Genomic DNA, 17,941 nt, shown 5'->3' with positions numbered 1-17,941 from the left:
CTCCTTCTGACCTCCAGCATGTTTGTCCAGGAAAAAACCCAGAAGTTTACATGCACACATTGTAAGACACTGTTTGGAAGCTGTAATTGCTTTTACCATGACTGTTTTTTCAGTTATGATATATATACTGGTAGGATTTCACAAAGAGGTAAAAAAGATATTTTATATATTGATTTACATAGGTGGTATTCTCTAGGGGAAAGGAAGGGAAGAACCAGAAACTCCAAAAAACTCTGAAGAGATCTTTTGGTTCCATTGGTAAATAAACTGAGAAGTAAAGAAATAATGCACTTAAAGAAGCTCAAAAAAACAGGGTAGAGAGGGCTTCCAACTGTCTGTTGTCAATATCATTTCACTTATACAAAAAGAAAGTATGCAGAGGCTTATGTGGATGATAATTTGTGTTAGATTTGTATCTGATGTGGCCACTAGGGATACTAACCTGAAGCCTTTAGGGATACTAACCTGAAGGCTAAAAATGTGCAATGGGCATGGCATACCAGGAAAGGATATGAAAAATCCTTTCACAGTTGATAATGAATTTCTCAATTTTTTTAGATTTTACCATAACAAACATATGCAATGCCTCAAAGCAGTATTTTTACAGAGGCCTGACATTCATATGGAACCTCAAGTGTATGACAGTAAAGCCTTAACTAAAGGACAATCATTAGACAATCTATTGTCTGTGTACAAAAAAATCTTACTGCCATACAAACTGGCAGCAACTGATAGCAAAAATTGGTAATGAGCTCCTAGTAACAATTGCAAAATGAGTGTTAGCAGACTTGAATTGCCAACTTTATTCTTTTAGTTGCAGCTGTATCCCTTACAGCTCACATGTAAATCTAGAAGAGACCCCAAGGCTGCATCTTTAAATAAAACTGAGACACAGAAAACATCAGAGTATGATATTATAATTTAAATACCTAATTCACTTCAGGCAACTTATAGTATGTCAGTACAGATGCCCTTAAACAAGATGTAATTTTAACTGGTTTATTTGCTGCATACCTAATCTTTAAAACAACTCTGAAATAGGATTCCTTACTCATTACCATTTTAAATATAAGTTACTAAATAGGTTGTACAGAAAATCTCAAAGAAAGATGGCTACACTTGATGCTTTAAGAATATTCACATGTAAGAAAATACATAAGAAAAATTAGAATTGCACTTTTGCCTCAGATGAGTGAAGATGCCAATACAATAAATATTGTACAGCTTATAGTATATTTTTTCTGTACAGAAAATATAGTATTTTATTATCATTATCCCTGATATTGAGAAATCATGTGATTTCAAAAATACAGCTCCTATTAACTTACTCTATATAATCTATGTCTGCTAAATTTGGCATATAAAATGTGGGAATGACAGATGATGGACCAAATGTAGTTCTTTTATAAAATACTCTAAATTTGTACATTTTTGGTTGGACACAGCATATCCATTGTGTATCGATGAGCTGAAAGTAGTATTGTGCTCTTTTAATGTTTCAGAAAAATACAGATTCATCTTCAGATTCAATTTTTTCTCTTTCTTTAGCATCCCTTAAAAAATTCAGATGCCTTTGAGCACTACTTAATCCAAGAGTCAAACCCAGGAAACCAGAGCTGACACTTCCTGAAATGCTGTTCAGTAGAAGGCTTAGGACTACCCAAATTTAGAGACACTACAGCAAAAATGAGTTATATAAATTGTATAATGGAAAGAAACAACAACAACAACAAAATCTCTTGATGATTTTATGACCCTTTGTAGGTGTAAGACTGTGTATATAAATGCAATGGCAACAGCTCGGTGAAAAAAATCCAACAGGTTTCTTAGAAAATTACCTTCTACTAGTGAGGGTACATTTCTAGTGCCTATAAAAGAGGATTAATCTACAGGGGACAATTTTGTCTCCTCTTGGAATAATAGGGGGGAAAATACTATGGATTCTGAGTTTTCTTATTCTAAAACCAGCATGCTATGAATGAGTCAATGCATAAAACTAGCTACAGCTGAATAGGTCAGTCAGGAAACTATAAACCACTAAATGTTTCAGGTATCTGCAAGAAAAAGGCAACATATTGAGAAACTGATTGCAAACTACTTTGTTTATGTTGTGTTATCAATACTGAAATTTCTTTGGGAGAGAAAGAAATGAGAGTGTGTAACTTTTTATGAGACACTGAAATGCAATAATGCTTGGAAGACTTGTTCAAATTTGTGGTTATTTCATCATGTACACAAACTGTCTCAGGCGAGGTCAAAGCTCATACTGAATGTTCTCTTTTGTCATCATATAAAACCCCAGAGCATTATACTGGAGATGAGATAATAAAGCTATATACTCCAGAGTTTATTGCAGTAATGGCTTTTCTATGCCATGAGGCATTATAGATACCAAACAAGGGCAAGGCACTTCTCAACATGAGGAAGAAGGCTGAAGAAGACTGAATTACAATGTGAGAGGGAAGAGCTGACCATAGCCTTTTCCTCTGACAAGATTTTTTCTTTATCAGGCATAGAACTACCCTTCCATGACCTTCCCTTATAGATTGTACAGATACTTGAATCAGCTGAGCATGAAAAAAATTTGTGTTACTTTGTTTGCAGGTGACAAGCTGCCTACATTGAATTTGCACCATTGAGTGTAATCAGATTCCAGGGTTGAAAACAGGTGAAAAGCAATTAGACAGATTTTACACCCAGCTAGGTGAGTGACAGCCATCTTCTAAAAATTCTGAATTCTCTGTAATTTACTTCATATATTCTATTCATTTCATTAGAGCAAAATATTATACTGCATCTTTAAATTAAACGCATCCTGAGGTGCACTACTGGAATATGAAAAGAGTTTTCTAGAGTCATACTCTTAAGAGACAAAAATGATTATGTAATCTGATGTATTAATGTTCCTACAGAAATTTTCATCCTCTAGATTTAATGCTTAAGTATGGCAGTCAAAATTTGCTCTGTGTTATTTACAAAATCAGGATTTTTCCACTTTCTTCCAGTGGGTAGATCCAGATTAAATGCATTCTAACTGCAGCTTTGTGTAAGAGAATATTAGCAGAGTATTGAGCAAGGGAAAAAAGTAATTGGTGACATGCAGGATGACTGGTGAGGCAACCTTTCTAAATGTGTCCAAGGAATGTTTCTGCCTTGACACAGTGAAGATCCAAAGTGACAGTCAGTAAACTCTCAAGAACTTCATTTGATTGACAAGATTTGTGGCTTTTCAAATACCATAGCAGCATGTTTGACAATTTATGTAAGCAATGTTGGGTATCTTCAGGTGCTTTTTGAGTTCTTCCAGCTAGATGAAGCTTTGACCACATACCAGTTTCCAATTAGAGAAAAAAGAAGTACAGAACTTATGTGAAAATCAAAAGGTGGCCTCTCATATTTTTAGTTGGTGTCCATTCTGCTTCATAATGTGTTTTTAGCAGCTACTGGCAAATGTGAATTTGGAAATAGTTGCTTGCCACATTTCTTCAGTTATGTAATATCTTTAATCTGAGAATCACAGTGTTGCTGAATCTCCCTGATTTCTTTCTGAGGAAAGTAAGTACTGATGATGTTTGTTTCTAGACTATGAACATTTAAGCAAAGACAGATTTAAATGCAAATATCACTGAGAAAATTATAAGAGAGAGAGCCCAAGCTGGTAGATTCCAGACTCAGTCACCTGGCTTTAAGTAGACTTGCTCATCTAGGGAGATAAACTGGACTGAGTAATAATTGTGTAGTGAAATGAGGCAACCAGGTGCCACTAATTGCCAGGGAGTGAGCATGAGCTTGTGTCAAGCCCACCTGTGCCTGATTAGGGTGGGCCACCACTGCGCATGAGCAGGACCAGGGAGCCAATAAAAGGTGAGGCCTAAGACACAGCCGGAGCTCAGTCCTGAGTTAGCCAGCAGAGGTCAGTCGCTCTTGGAGCAACAGCACCTATCTGGGCTAGTCAGCTCTGAGAGCCATAGGCTTAGAGCATTGCTTGTGAGTCTCTGCTGGAACACCTGGTTGGACCTTGAAGCGCCGTTCCCTAAGAGAGCTTCGTCTTGCTACATAATTGTGATCCAGATCATTTCTAGAGTATTCACTGATGAAATGAAGTGTAGACAATGTCTGAATGGACACCTCCTTTTGCTCTCAGTGTAACTTATCCATGTGATCTAGCATAGCTATTTGGTTTATTAGGGATAGCACTGGGTATCCATTTAGGATGGATATCATTATTGACTTGTCACAGACATGCCAGACTTTGTTGATATGATCATGAATGTATGACTCTTTGCTCTCTGCATGCCATGCTATACCATGGCTGCATAGAATTTCATACAGCATTACATGGCTGTTTTCAAACCTAAATGTAGACCCCAGCTTACCTCATCTCTCTCTTATGAGAAGAATCTGCAGCTTGATGAAACAGCCCAGAGCAGCCTGAAGGAATGTTAAAATGGCTGTTAAGGAAAGTCATGAAGATGAGGTATCTCTTTGTCTCTCCAGAGACATATTTCAGTGGTCAGTGAAAAAAAAGTGCCATTGTAAATCATAAACAATAATAAAAGCTGTGTTTAGCTCCAACACATACATATTGGCACGTTTCTAAAGCACTGTTGGTGAATTTTAAGCTAAATATGTAAATATTTGTAGAATTTTGTGTGAGAGTATAGATTTTCATTCAGATTTAAAAGTTCTGATAAATTATTTTACAGTAAATAATTACTCAGTGGGATATTAGTCCTCAGGAAACTGAAGCATCATGTTTTGCTGAATTCATTACTATATTGAACAATTCAGTACTTTTGTCATTTTCAGTAGATAGGAAGCTGGTACAGAGCTCAGAAGTGCTTGTGGGTCATCAGATTTTTTAGATGAATGCAAAATTGAATTATGTATATGTGCAAATGAATATAGACATATATGCACATACATATATAATACTTATTGGCCTATTACATATATAGTGTTTATTGGCCTATTCTTGGGTCAAAATACTTTGTGCAGGCTTGAATTCCCTTTTAATGGCATGTGATATAATTGGAGCTTGAATGAGGGCTCGTGTTCTTTTTTGTCACCCTTGAAACCAAGATGGCACCCCTGAATAGCCACACAGACCACTTTTGAGAGCACAGATAATCTCAGAGGGAAATACATCTAACACTGAAATATGGTTTCATCTAAAACCCATGCCCCTTCCCTTTCCAATCTGAAGGACCTCACTCAAGACTTCAGGATTCAGGAAAGTCTCTTCAGCATACACCTACACACTCAGACACATATATCCACATCCTGTAAAATCATTATTTTAAAAGCAGCAAAGGCATCTACTAAAAAAGGTTTGAGCAATAAAGTATTAGTGTCCCCTTGATCCTGAAAGTAGGAGGTAGGAAGCAGCAGATACCTACAAGTATCAGGTTTGACCTAACAAAACCACCGTAAGAATGAATGTGCTAGCTCTGCATAAAATAATCATGAAGGCTCAGGATGATACTGGAGGGAACAATGAAGGTCTGCATGTTTTATGCAGGTAGCCACGTATTTTTCTATCCTTTCTACTGAAAAGACATTTCAAGTTCATATTCCCATATTTTTTGCAGTCACTGCAGATAAGCAGATAGCATCCAAGTAAGCAATTTTGAGCTTGATTAAATCTCATGGGAATGATGAGTACAATTTACAAATTAATTATGACATTTCAGACCTTTCCTTCAATCCAGTGAATGTTCTGAAAAAATCCTAATCCATAGTCAGCTGAAGAACTTGAAACACTAAGAACTGGAAAAAGAATTGTTTTGAGTTTTGAAAGAAAATACTGTGCTAGGTTTGATGCAAGCAAGCAAGAAGGTGCCAACCCTCTAACAATGGTGTTCCTAAGGACAAAAAAGTGTTGAATTTTATACTTAAAATATATGAATTTTATTTGCATCATTTGTATATTTTTAATCTATCTGTATTGACCAGTAATTTTCTAGACTTTTTGTAAAAATTTTCCTTCTCTTGTCTCCTTTGCCAAAAAAATGACCAAAAAACCAACAGCTTTTCACTATTTAATAAAAGATACATATAGACAAATGTACATATATATATAAATTTTTATACACATATATACATATAAGCAGAACCTATCCTAAGCAGCCTAAACCTACACTATCCTGCTACAAACTGCTCCTTCCCTTCTGTAAGTTGTCTTATTCTGCATGACCTCAAAATGTGAAGTATTTGGGTAAGGACTGACTATTTTTAGTAATTGTTCTGTGCATTTGTCATCTTGTAGCCGTAACAACAGGATTCATAGTTCTACAGTCATCCTACAAATGCATCGTAGAAAACAGGTTGTAAAGGAAGTATTATGAGCCATCATCCCTTAGTGGCTTTGTGAAATTAGAAAAATAATTTAGGAGATTACTGCATTAGTTTTCCCAAAATTAATTTTCCCAAGTCCCCTTCTTCTCTCTCATACAGTGAGAAACTCCTTTAAAAGAGACTCTGCATATCTCTGTAAAACAAATGACCTGAAAAACAAAGACATAGTCAAAAGCTAATAGGAAATAGGGCATACTAATGTGCAAACAGATGCTGAGGCAATAGTAGCATCCTAGACCCCTAAATCCCTGTATGTGAGAGATCTATAAATATTTGTGAGAATATGAAATTATTAAGGTTCACAGAGGAGATGACTTGAGCTGTTTTTGTTCCATTCTAGCATCTGTGCTGTAACTATAGGAACAGACTCTATAAATATCCCAACCCAGTTACCTTTTTCAGAATTTCAGGGATGGCTAATCCCCAAAAAAGATGAATTACATAACTGTCTTCTCTAAGCATATTCGTTCACTCTGCTAATTGGGTTCTTTCTGCATCACTGTAAAATTAGTGCACCCCTCTAGCTTACATTTAATATCATGGGAGCAGTTGTTCAGTTTATATGGTTTATATGGTTGTACTAACTCAAAGGAGCTACGCAAATTTTCAGCATCTGAGGATTTGGACTTTGGCTGCAGACTTTTGTTGAAGTTCATTTAAAAAGAAAAGCAGATCTGAAATATCAGGCAATAACACAGGTCCTAGAGTAAAGTTAGATAGGGTCAAAAAGGCCTATAGACTAGATGCACATAGCTGAGTTATATGAAGGGGAACAAATATTCTAAGTGAATCATGCACATTTGCAAGACTGTCCTTGAACTTAAGGTTACAACAGAATCTAAAGAAGTGTTTCTTCCTCTGGAAAACAACAGTATTTAAGAAACACCTTATACTTAAGGAAATCCACACAAATCTGGACCCAGTTTATTGTAAGTGGAAAAGTCATTCTTGGATCAAATGCTAGATCTCCAAGGGCATTTTACAGTGAAGTTATATATTGGAAATATTTGCAAACAGAATACCACAGGACTCAGAGCATGAATTTTATGTCCAATTACTGCCCTTCTTAACCTGAACAATCACATACATCACTGCTACAGTGGCCTAGCAGCCTAATAATGTAAAGAGAGGAGACTGCACTGGAATGGGCAGATCTGAAGACACACATGCTCAAATGGCCTCATTACATTGAAGATATACTTAGATGAGTAAGTGTCCTTACAGGAAAGAATTCTTAATAGCTGTGTTATCACTAATGACTGAATAGGTCTCTTGCTCATGGTAATTCTCATACCATGAGGGAGGGAAGTTACTCATGTTGTAGATGAACAAACAGCAATAGGACAAACTGTGACCACAAATCTCAGCTGAAATCAGCATAGAATGATAGGAAATATCAGCAAAAGGCCTCTGCATTAATGTGTGCAAGTGGGGATAAAAGTGGTCCGTGCTGTGTAACATGGTTGCAGAGACCAAAAGATGAACTGGTTTGGTATGGGAATTCTTGAATTCAAGGCAGCAGTGCAAACTACGGGGCTGTAAGTCTATTACTGCTTTATTATATAATATTTTCAAGCTCTCTTTGCCACAAGTGATCTCATACCTGTGAGAGGGATATATTTCCTACTCTACTAGGGTTGCAGTTTCACCTTTTCTTCTCTGCATTGATCTTTGCAGAGGAATAACACAAAATCTGCAGACTTCTTTTTGGAGCTTCTTGGGTGTCACATATTTTGTGCTCTCCAGACATATTTTCTTTTCATCAGCCTTCACTATTTTATCCATCTCTGTTGTGATTCTCTCTTGGGTTTTTATTTCTAATTTATAATCAGTCATATGGCATGCTGCCTACCTTATTTCTGAAAAAAAAATCCAAATAAAAGCTGTTCTCCTTAATTTATTGCTCTACTCTTTTGAAGCATGAGGTAAAAGCTCTTTGCAAGAATATGAATACTGAGTGGAATGATTGTCATTTTTTGGATTTCTGGGGTGCCTCACACTGACAGCTGTTATTTCTGGTGCCAATCCCACCTCTGTGTAACAAAACCCTTCTCTGTATTATCTCACTGCACAAGTATGATAAATACTTTGTGACAGGCATTTACTTACATCCTAGTCCTGTGATGGTGAAACACAGGTGTTATTAAGTCACTCAGCTTCTGTGGCTGCATTGTCAATAGCATTGGACTGACCAGGTGATGATACCGCATCAATATTTTGCATTTCCAAAGAAATATCTTGCATTTTAATTTTTCTTAGTACAGACTAAGAAACAAAGGGCTTTCCAATTTTCTCAGTGTTCAGAAGAGACTACTGTCTAAGTAACCTTTTTAAAAGAAGGGACTTTCAACTACCTCCTGTTCACAGATTTTCAGAGGTCCTTGTAGTCCAACTGCCTTCCCAAACCAGGGGCAACAAGTCATTCTGACCAGGTTGCTCAGGGCTTAACCCTGTTGGATCATGAAAACCTGCAAAGACAAAGATCCCAGAAGCTCTCTGGGCCTGTTTCAGTTACACTTTTTTATATATATATATACTTTTTTTTTTCCTTAGAATCTCACGTTTCAATTTATGTCCACTGTCTCTTAGTCTCTCACAGTGCACCTTGATAAAAAAAAGTCTGGTTCAGTCTTCCTGATAACCTCCTTTTAGGTACAGAATGGCTGTTACTAGGCCCTCCTAAGCCTTTTCCAGGCTGAATAAGTTTTTTTCAGTTTCTTTCCACAAGGCGACTGCTTCAAGCACCATAGTGGTGGTCCTCTGCTGCATTTGCTCCACTTCATCTCCTTTTCCGTACTGAGGGCTCCAAACCTAGGGGCTTTTCTAATAACTAGAAACAATTTATGTAAGGTAGTTAAATGATCTTCAATATTTAGTTACTAAGTAAAACATCCAGTAGAAACAGTCTGTTCTGGAAGACAGTGAAGAAACTGTGTCAGTCTTTGAGAAAGACTGCTGAGGTGATTGGGTGTATTATACAAAAGTAAGATTTATTTATGTTCATTAGTTGCCTTAGTAATTAAAATGGAATAACAAAGAAGTGCAAGATTAAACAAAACTAACAAAGTTAGTTATCTCTCAGAATTAACTGGGTATGAAGTAGTAGGTAAAGAAGAGAAAATAGACCTTGAGTATGACCTGATGTAGTAATTTCTGTATTCCCCCAAATATTGCATGTCAAGAGTTATCATCCACTGGAACATAAGTTTTCCATAAGTATTTTGTCTTCTTCACTTTCTCTTCATCACAAGAATCCAGGTACTGAAAAATATGTATATGAAAGGGATAAATATTTGTGCTTTTAACTTTTTTAATCAATGTGTTTTACCTTATTTAAGATTTCTATCATGCAATATCTTGACAAGTTAGCTTTGGCAAATTTACTAGAAAATTATTGTCTCTCAAAGGGTTTCAGCAAGCACTGGCAAAGAATTCAAATACAAAAGCTTTTGAAAATGTGATGCATTTGCAGCATCTCAACAATAAGTGCTCCATTATAATTAAAACTGTACCATTAGTCATGAATATTTGTAATCAAGGACAGATCTGCTGAGGTGGATATATCACAAAGGTCATTCTTTGCCTAATATGCATTTTCCTTGGCTCATGTTACCATTACATCTGTACAGATAACTGATTTCTTCAGCTATTTTTCAGAAAGACAGAAAAACAAATCAAAGTTACAAGATATTATGTAAGAGGAGGTATCATTTAAATTTATTGTATGGTCTAAATCACACATGCAATAAGGAGGAGCAGCACTTTATAATGCTTTTTTGTTCATTTATACACAGTGTATAATCATAGAATCACAGAATGGTTTGGATTGGACAGGACCTTAAAGATCATCTAGTTCCAACCCCCCTGTCTTGGGCAAGTACACCTTTCACTAGACCCGGTTGCTCAAAGCTCAGTCTAGCCTGGACTTGAACACTGCCAGGGATGGAACATCTACAATAATAATACATTCGAGACTGTGACTCAAAAGAGTTCTGACAACATTCTCTAGAGTTCAGAGGCAGTGGTTTCCTTTAGTCCTTTAGATGGACAAGATTTTCTTAAGTGAGCCTTGAAACCAGACTGCCAGGATGTTTCTCTTTTGTATTGGTACAGTTTCAAAAGCACCAAATCCCATAGAAGCTTCCACAGAGATGACAACTCTTACAAGCCTAACTTTCTCACTGGAGAATTAAACTGGAATTCACTTGTGCCAGTAATCCAAAAAAGAGAATTTGGCCTAGAATTCAAATTCCCTAGCTCCCAGCTTGCTGTTTTGAGAGGCAACCAAGCATTCATTAACTAAGATCCTTTTACGATTGTAAAGGTAGGGATACACAGCAGTCAGCCTACTTTTTTTTGGTATTAATTTCTGGGATATGTTCTCAGTTTATTGTTGTAATCAGTGGACTTACTTTTTATTCAAAAATATGCAAGTGTAAACTAAACAAAGAAATGGTCTATAAATTTTGCTCTTGCATAGCTGATGAAATTTTAGGGAGACAATGGGTATCTAAGAGACTCCCTCCAACTCCTGTCACAAGGGTAATGTCTAGAACTTAGAGTTTAACTGGTGTTTGACCAGAGAACCTTTTTTTCTGTGTCTGTTTCCATTGATGACATCCACAATAAAAGATTCAAGTGTCCCATGCACTATCAGCAAGGATAGCAGCTTACTTGCTGGACAAAAGAGAAAATAAATTGTAAGAAGCTCAGGGGAAAAGTGCTTTCATCTTTACATGGATATACTTCAATGCTTGCCTATATTAGAAAGTTGAAAAAGGCCACTTCTTTATATATCAGGTATGCTACCAAACATGTTTTTTCCAGATTTTAGTGCTAAAGGGGACACGACAGATTATAAAATACCTATAAAGAGGCAACATTTTCCTTTTATTTTAAAGACGTTTCTCTATGTCATCCGCAAAAGTTGCAGAAGTAGTTACCTACCGAGTGACATCTTAAAAAGCATCTGAGCGTGGGCTGATTCTGAGTATGCCATTAGCAAGGCTGCCCTCTCCTGGAGAGAAGGGAAAGGGTTTATTTGGTTTATTAACTGAACCGTGTGGCCAGCCAGTGATCAGCAAGAACACAGAGAATGGGCTTGCTTTTGATACGGGAACCAAAATTAGGGGATGCCTTATTCATATTATTGAGAAACAACAGTACAATAATAAACAAGCTTCTCACCTGTGTGATAAAACATGTAGAATAAAGCCCTACTCCTAAGAAAAAATACTTGAACTCTTTCCTATGCAGATAATAACAGGATATGACAGAACTTTTACATGGTCACTCCTGTATTAACAAAGAGAAACTGGACCAACTTAACTATGAAGTAATTCTGATGAAATCAATGAACTGTGGCTGTGCAAAGGCTGAATCTGGACTGTGATGTAGCTAATTTCTGTGTTCCACAAGTGCTGATAGATGAACTCTGTAAGAGTTAGAAACAATGCCTTAGGGTGTTGACCCCTTCTCCCAACCAGATGTCACTGCCAATATTGTGATGCATGGATGAGCAAAGGCTGTCAGATTTCTAGCCAGAATAAACCTACAGAAACTTTTTGGGAGTGTGTGTTAATCTCGGAATATTTATTAAAAGTGTATTGACTATGACTCTGGAAGCACCCAGAAGAGAATTCTGAAAGAAAAAATAATTACCAAAGGACTTGGTATGTAGTTCTACTTAAGCAAAATAGGTATTATTAACTAACAGATATTTCATGAGAATTTTTAAAGGTGTTTTAATGAGCTTTATGCATTTTCTTCACACCTAATGAGTACCTTTATGAAAATATAGCTCAAGCAAGTCTAGGATGCAGAAGTGAATTCAAACATGATTTTTCCATGATGAATTATACTTTGCAATAGATACTACACAGTCCATAGTAACTTAGAAATCCAGTCATTCTTTTGACATCCATTCAGAAGCTATATAGTTAGTATTATTGCCCCTGTCTTATTTGTTGGTTGAAGAAATATTTGTGTTAACATCTGTTTCCGACTAGGGCACACAAATATCTTTTCAGCAGAGCAGAGCAACTGTGATAATTTTTCGAGACCTGGAAAACAGTTTACATTATTGCCTCTAGATGGTGCTCTCATGCTGAGATTAAAGATTTCTATTAGCTTCTTCATTACAATTTCGTAACTCAAGAACAAGATAGACTTTCTCAAAAGAGCAAGGAGAGAAACTTGCTAAAATACATATGAGTGTACCATATGTTAGTTTCAGATAAGTGGTATCCCCCAGATTGTATCAGGAAGTTATTTTAATTCTGGGAAATCCACACTGAAGTAATGAAATACTCTAATATAAAGGTGCAATTTCTGTAAAACTTTAAACCACCTAATGAGCATTAAATAATACCTTCATGATCAGATAATATCCATTCTGTACAGGTAATATTCCATTATTACAAACTTTAAATCACAACAAAGGGAATACTTCAGCTCAAAGCCTTGGGAAAAAATGTGCTCAGAGAGTGTGTAGCTGATTTAACACTTACTGTTAAATAGAGACCACAGCTACCCTGCTGCTAAATTGTCCTTCCTTGATGTCTTACTAGGGAGGAAGTATGAGTAGGCCTTGCTTAGTAGTGTAAGAGCTCAACCAAGGGACCTCTAGTTGAGAAGCTGTATTTTTTTTCTGGGGAAGTAGGAAAGCTACAAATTGCCCCAGCAATGCCAGCTTGTGCAGCTGTGCAACACATCCACATTTTCTGTCTAGGCCTGCTCCCTCACAATTACCACCACTACTGGCTGCACAAGTGTGATCTTTGATATCTCAAACTGGTACAGGACTCAGGTCATAACTTTTGCATTTTAACAATGAAGGTCAGAATTTTCTTCTAAGAATGATTTCCACTCTTGACTGTGTGGTTTGAATGGATCTGTACTTGCTATATCCACCCAGCATTCTTCTTCATGCTGGTGCAAATATTATGACAGCAGGTAGATGTGATTCATGTATCTCAGACACTTCTGACAATGTCCATTGTCTTGAGCAGATGACATGTTTTTACATCATTAATAAATGTGTTGTTCTGTGTTGTCTTTTTTTTCAGCATGCAATTCATCTTACTCTTGCATGTTCCTTTCCTGAGAGAGCTCTAACTGAGGTGGCATTCATCAGTGAGGAGCTCTCTTGGTCCCACCATTCACCTCCTATTTCTTCTGCTACATGCAGCTAGGACATACTGAAACATTTTGGTTAAAAAGGAAACAAAGGAAGAGACTGGATACCAGGACCATCTTGCTGATAAGTTTACTCTTAGGGAACGAGTAGCTTTGCCTGTTTTTTGTAGTAACTTAAAACCCACCCTAAATTTTCTTTTGTCCTCTCTCCCATGTAGTGATGACTATGCAGGGTCCATCTTGTTTCTTCCATTCCAGGCTCACATTAGAGTAAGTCCTGTTGTGACATAACCATTCTTTATCTCTTATTTCCTTTCCATGGGCTTAAGCCTGTTCAGGCAAGCTGTTCCAGTTGTAGGTAAACTGGAGCACCCAATTGTTCATGAGGAAGACACAAATATCAGATTTCTTTTTGGCAGTCAGTGTTCCCACATGTAAAGGGGTTTTTTATTCTTTCAGAGCACAAGATCAGAACAGTGAGTTATCTGAAGCTGGCATTTACAGAGCCCTTTACCTTTAACATCCAAATGGAATGAACAAAAAGCAACTGAGACTCTAGTTTGTGCAAAATCCAGCTGACAAAGAAAAGAAAGCTGAAACTTGGAGATTGCAACATGAGAGATTCTGGAAAATACTGTACAAAGCATTGTTTCATGACAGGAATGACTCAACAGCTGCTTTTCTAACCTTAATGTGACACTCTTAGTGAATAAAACTATAGGGAGAGAATGATCAAGAATATTAATTCACTGTTGTTCTTTTATTGGATTTTTTTTCCTGTAAGACCTGATATTAGGAGTAATTTAGCTTCCATTCACTAGGATCTGCTCTGTTAGCCACTTTTAAAACAGATCACTTTTGCTTTCAATTTTTCTGCCTGCAATTATTTAAAGTACTAAATAATTTAAAGATAGTAAAATTGTAAAAGCATTCCCAAAGAAGTCCCAAATGAAGTTACTGGTGCATTGAAAATTTTATCCTTCTCACAAGTATGGGAGGCATCTCCTTGTATCAACACGCATAAATCTATTTCATCTTCCAGACTGAAGCACATCAGGAAATCATTGTACAAAGAATTGTGAGAGTCCATGCTTCAATATTTCTGCAGTAGTGTCTTTGATGTCAGAGTAATTATTACTCTGAATTCTTTGAAAAGAAAAATCAAGTGGAAGATACAAATCACTTGAAGTATTTTCACCTCTCATAGTTCTATCCATAGAATTACAGATTTAATTAACAAAAAAGTATTTTTTTTAGAAAACTTCGCTAAGAGGTACAGAATAGATTATTTTCAACGGTAATGTCTTTAGCATTACATCAATCTATTGCAGTATCCTCCATAACAGTAATTTTTCCAGTCATCTTTTGTAAATACTTCCACTTTTTTCTCTACATGAAAAATTAAGATGGCAGATACCACTTATATGACTGAAATGCTGATGCCACGTCTTCACCATGCTGCTTCCCAGTTTTGCCTCTAAACTGCTCCCCAGAATATTGTCCCAGGGTATCCACTGGCATAGTTGTTCTTGGGTTCCAGGCTGGAGTTTGTCCAAAATTATGGCTTTTCTAATGGTGGTTTCTGTTTTATTAACCCTACTGTTGCTCTCTATCCTCATGTCCTCTCTGTTCTCCCAGCTGCAGCACAGAGTCACACAGACATCAAGGGATAAATGTCAATAACATATTTCTAATCTAGTGAGTAGATTACATGCAGAAGTAGTAAGTAGGAAGAAACATAGTAGAGGTGAGAATGAAATGAACAACTACAACACTGGCTGTACAGCTGCACTTGCACTGCGCTGTCAGAGCCCATCATACAGCAGCTGTAACCCATTTTGCTAGTTGGGAAAGAGCACAGATCTGAGGCAAGTATAAAGCTCGTACATATAAGCCAGATGGACAGAGGTGAAACAATGACTTAAAGGTTTAAATTACAGTAAACACAGGCTCCTTGCTTCTCTCTGCCCACGTATGGACATAACACATTAATGTGTAATCTTCGTGCTAGAGTTGCTCCCCTAGCTTCTTGCCTTGAGGTATTGTGCAAAATATATGCACTTCTCTCTGCAAGGGCACTGTGGTTCATGTTGTCAGCAGCAGTTTCTTGCAGCTAACTGATGTTATGCTAACAAGTTGGTTTAAAGTCAGTGAGAAAGAAGGACCTGAGGTAAATAAACTATATCAAGACCTTTTATAAACATGCACTGTGATGTGCATAGCCATTTGCTGAATCATCTTTGTGAATGGAAAGACATTTCTTTTTTTCCTTCTAAGAACGAAGTTCATAGTTTCCTTGAGAAATACAACATTTGCTAACTGCAAATATGGAAGAATTAAGATAAATGTAAAGCAAACTATTTCCTCACAAACACAGTTCTGAACCAGAAGATATATAACTGAAAATATAGACCGATATTTCAATAGCAGGTCCACTCTAACCTCTGTAGGGCACAACAGAACATACAATACCCAGGGTCAGTCCATCTGGGAGGATTTGTAAGTATGCTTACATATTTCTTTCCTCTACATGCACCTTTCTCCAAGGCTGTAGGACAATCAGCAGCAGCCTTTCCATGTACTCAGTTTTCAGTAGGCATGGCTATGTTTGCTGAAGCCATTAGATAAACATAATGCCATAATATTTTTATACTTAAGTACAGTAAAGCTGGGTGCAGTTAGGTGCAGCAGCAACTGTGGACTGAATCTTTTTTCTTAACCTTGGAAGGCTGTTCAGCCTTCAGCAAGTCAGTTAAGCTTTCTGTGCCTTAGTTTCACTATGACTAAAACTGAAGTGGTAACTTAATTTCTTTATAACTGTTGTTGAGTCCCAGAAACCAAACATACTATAGCATGGATAAATATTTACAAGCAGATGTGCCCAGGTCACTAGAATGCACTCGCCTCAACATGTGTTCTTGTCTCAGGCTTGTGGAGTGCAGCCCATTAGCCACAGCAATTGGATCAGCTCTGCTTTTCTACCTACGGAGCAGAAATACTAGAGAGAGAAACATAAAAACACTACAGGAGCCTTTGGTTTTACAAGCCAAAATAATTATCACATCTAGGGTATGAAGTCTCACTGAAACTACAGTCACTGCATGCTATTTACTTTCATGCAGATTGGATGAGTTAACAGAATACAATTTATAGCCCTGCTTATATATCATGCTTCTTGTAGCACCAGTTTCTCCAATCTTTTTTCATAATGTCTGGAAGAAATATTTCATCCTTGTGTAAACATCTGCAATGAAATTGGTTTGGATATCCACCATGAAAGCAATGTTTGCAATATGTGCAATCCAACACACTCTAAAAAGGAATCTCATGCCTTTCCCCATTTGTACCATTTGATGACTAGAGATGGCAAGTGTGATTCTACACTTACATTTCTATAAACAAATACTGGTTTCACCCAAGATTATGTCTTTAATATTTACCAAGGTGTGGCACGTAATAGCTTTCTGAGAAATCTATAGCACTCAGAGAACAATACATATTCTTTATTCAAGGAAGGAGTGCTTTATCATGAACAGCCATCTGTAATATTTCAACAATACTCATATATTTTCCAATCAAATTATGATTTTCACAATCATTCTGAAAACATACCGTTTTCTAATGTCATGCTCATTTCACACAGGTGACCCATCACTGTGCAAGATTTAAAAGATGTCAGATTAAATATGATCCAGATGTGAGTTTTCTAAACACAAATAGGAAAACCAGTATAAATGCTTCTAATGTGTTTTAAAATGTCAGTGGGAACAAATCAATATTTTATTACTTGGAAGATGAACGCTTCAGCATTCAGCTGGGATTATATAACTTTACACTGCATCTGAGCACAAGTCTAGGTAGTAGAAATAGCCTAATTTGGGAATAAAAAGATAGACCCTGAATCTCAGCAGTTCCATATTGCCTCTCACATGAAAACCACAATTAAAAGGGTTCAGGAGCTGCAAAAGAAGTGGCTTTATGAACAATAAAGTATTCTGGAGAAAGCCACAGGGTATGGTAAATGTGTTTGAAAGACTGGAGGAGTATTTCTGGAATAATCAGCCAGCATCCTTTATTGAATATAAGTACGTAGAAAACTATGAGATTGAGACAGAAAGACACAACTCCTAAATAATGTGCTGGAGACACTGAAGGTAGTAGCTCAGGAAAGGACAGAGGATGCTAATGTGTATAGCAGGACTCCCCCAGAAACTGGGGTAAATTAAATGGTAAGGGTTGGTAATTTGGGTAATATGGTAAATTTTGCAAAGTTAGATTGACCCTCTGCTAAAGGATAAAGCTTAACAAATAAAATATGGTAGCCTTGACTACACTGAGAACTGCAATATAAAAAGCTGGCCACTAATATAGCAGGGACTAACAAAAAATGCTATTAAAGGTAGAATGAGTAAATCAGTCCTTGCAAAGTGAATGCTGTGCTATAGGA

Source organism: Calypte anna, chromosome 5 (assembly GCF_003957555.1).
Source record: "Calypte anna isolate BGI_N300 chromosome 5, bCalAnn1_v1.p, whole genome shotgun sequence".
Taxonomy (NCBI): Eukaryota; Metazoa; Chordata; class Aves; order Apodiformes; family Trochilidae; genus Calypte; species Calypte anna.
Note: the sequence above shows the minus strand (reverse complement) of the source record.